At 39.9% G+C, this 3,276-nt stretch overlaps 1 pseudogene; it reads left to right on the top strand.

Moving 5' to 3' along the window:
* The first annotated feature begins 327 nt into the window (after positions 1-327).
* LOC117086142 lies at positions 328-1,011 on the top strand (annotated as a pseudogene).
* The last annotated feature ends 2,265 nt before the right edge of the window (positions 1,012-3,276 follow it).

Genomic DNA, 3,276 nt, shown 5'->3' with positions numbered 1-3,276 from the left:
AAAAAAGAAACTAGAAACAGGAGCTGGGCACAGTGACTCACACTTGTAATCCCAGTACTCAGAAGGCTGAGATTGGATGATTGCTTGAGGCCAGGGGTTTGAGACCAGCGTGGGCAATGCAGAGAGATCCTGTCTCTACAAAAAAAAAAAAAAAAAAACTGAGCCAAGCAAGGTGGCACGTGCCTATTGTATCAGCTGCTTGGGAGGCTAAGGCAGGAGGATTGCTTGAGCCCAGGAGTTTAAGGCAGCAGTGAGCCATATCAAACCAGCCTGGGTGACACAGTGAGACTCTATTAAAAAAAAAAAAAAAAGGAATAAGAGCTCAGGCAGACAGGCGCGTAGATGATTCTGGAAAGAAAGCCACAATGGCTGCCCAGGGAGAGCCCCAGGTCCAGTTCAAATTTGTATTGGTTGGTGACAGTGGTACTGGGAAAACGACCTTCGTGAAACATCATTTGACTGGTGAATTTGCGAAGTGTATAGCCACCTGAGGTGTTGAGGTTCATCCCCTAGTATTCCACACCAACAGAGGACCTATTAAGTTCAATGTATGGGACACAGCCGGCCAGGAGAAATTCGGTGGACTGAGAGATGGCTATTATAACCAAGCCCAGTGTGCCATCATAACGTTTGATGGAACATCAAGAGTTACTTACAAGAATGTGCCTACCTGGTGTAGAGATCAGGTACGGTGTGTGAAAACATCTCCATCATGTTGTGTGGCAACAAAGTGGATATTCAGAACAGGAAAGTGAAGGCAAAATCCATTGTCTTCCACCGAAGGAAGAATCTTCAGTACTACGACATTTCTGCCAAAAGTAACTACAACTTTGAAAAGCCCTTCCTCTGGCTTGCTAGGAAGCTCATTGGAGACCCTAACTTGGAATTTGTTGCCATGTCTGCTCTTGCCCCACCGGAGGTTGTCATGGACCAGCTTTGGCAGCACAGTATGAGCACGACTTAGAGTTTGCTTAGACAACTGCTCTCCTGGATGAGGATAATGACCTGTGAGAATGAAGCTGGAGCCCAGCGTCAGCAGTCTTAGTTTTATAGGCAGTTGTCCTGTGATATCAGCGGTTCAGTGTGTGTGCCACCTCATTGTTATCTAGCTAAGCGGTACATGTGCTTCATCTGGGGGATGCTGAAGGTGAGTGGGCTTCACAGTGAATGTGGCAGTTTAAAAAATACCTTCATAGTTTGGACCTGAATATTTAGCTGTTTTGGAACGTAGTTGATTCCTAGAGTTTCAAATATAAGACTGCTACAGTGGGCCGGTCACAGTGGCTCAAGCCTGTAATCCCAGCACTTTGGAAGGTCGAAGCAGACTGATCATGAGGTCAGAAGATCGAGACCATCCTGACCAACATGGTGAAACTTCGTCTCTACAACACCAGCACAGACCACATAGAAGCCAGAGGGTAGTCCCACCACTGCTACTGCCATTGTCCACATCATGCCCACTGCCCAAGGACTCAAAGACCTTCCCACTTGACTGATTAACCATTGCCACTGTCCCCACACCTGAGTAAGCTGCCCAGAGTTCAAAAATCACCCACCTGGACCTGCTAACATCAGTGCCTATGATACCACTCAGGGCCCAATGATAGGCACACTCAGTCTGCCACTGTGATGACTGGAGCCTGGGAACTGGCCCGTGTGATGTCCCCATCCTCAGCAAAACTTTAAACATGTCCTCCACTAACAATTGCAACCTAATCCACTGAGAAAATCAGACATTACAGATGTGTTTATAGCTGAAGAAACTATATGGGGACTATACTAGTGTACACACACAGAATCAAAGCCAAAGTGCCCTACATAAACAGAACCATAGATATGTCTTTAGAAAATCATCTTTCCCTACAAAATCAAATTCAAAAACTTGGAAGAGGTGACTATTACACCAGATGTGCAGATATTGATGTAAGGACACAAGAAATATGGAAAAGCAAGAAAATATAAACACCTCCACAAGAACACAATAATTCTCCAGTAAGAGATTTCAATTAAGAAATTTATGAATTTCTTCCAGAAATTCCTGGAAGAAGAATTTAAAATAATATTGAAGCTCAGTGAGATACAAGAGAACTAAGAAAAACAATAAACGAAGTCAGTAAAACAATTCAGGGTATGAATGAGAAGCTTAGCAAATAGATCAGTATCATTAAAAAGTATCAAACAGAAATTCTGAAACTGAAGAATTCATTGAATGAAATACAAAATACATTTGAAAGTTTCAACAATAGACTAGATTAAGCAGAAGAAAAAACTTCAGAACTTGAAAACTGGTTTTCTGAAATAACCCAGTCAGAAAAAAAAAAAATAAAGAAAAAAGAATTCTAAAGAATAAACAAAGCCTACATCACATATGGAGCACCATAAAGTGACCAAATATTCAAATTCTCAGTGTCTCACATAGGAAACAGAAAATGAAGGGAATAGAAATCTATATAAAAAATAGTAGCTGAAAACTTCCTAAGTCTAACAAGAGATACAGATATCCAAATGCAAGAAGCTCAAATATTTCCAAACAGATACAATTTCAAAATGTCTTCTTATTCACAGCACATTATCATCAAACTGTCAAAAGACAAAGACAAAAAATGAAATTCTAAAAACAGCAAGAGAAAAATGACTAGTCACTTATAAGGGAAGCCCCATCAGATGAACAGTAGATTTCTTAACAGAAACATTATAGGTCAGGAGATAATGCAACAATATATTCAAAGAGCTGAAGGGAAAAGACTGCCAGCCAAGGATACACTACCCAGAAATGTTATCCTTCATAAATAAAGGAGAAATAAAGCCTTTCGCAGAAAAGCAAAAGCAGAGGGAATTCATTGCCACTCGACCAGCCATACAAGAAAAGCTTAAGGGAATCATATACATGGTAGTGAAAGGATGATATCTACCATCATGAAAATACTCAAAATTATGTAACCCACTGGTAAAGCAAGCTCACAAATGAGGAATAGAAGACTCAAGTGTCACTTCTACAAAAAACCACAATGATAAACAATAAAAGAGGAAGAAAGGATATACAAAATAACTAGAAATCAATTAATAACATTGCAAGAATCAGCACTCACATATTAAAAATAAGCTTAAGTGGAAAGTTTAAACCTTAAACTTTCCACTTAAAAGATATACACTGGTTCAATGGATCTTAAAAAGCAAGACTCAACTATATGCTGTGTATAAAAAACTTATCTCACCTGTAAAGACACATATGTACTGAAAATAAAGTGATAGAAAAAGATATTTCATGCAAGTAGA

This window comes from Trachypithecus francoisi, unplaced genomic scaffold, assembly GCF_009764315.1.
Source record: "Trachypithecus francoisi isolate TF-2019V2 unplaced genomic scaffold, Tfra_2.0 Lachesis_group1, whole genome shotgun sequence".
In the NCBI taxonomy this organism is placed as follows: domain Eukaryota; kingdom Metazoa; phylum Chordata; class Mammalia; order Primates; family Cercopithecidae; genus Trachypithecus; species Trachypithecus francoisi.
Note: the sequence above shows the minus strand (reverse complement) of the source record. Positions and strands in the feature narration are given on the sequence as shown.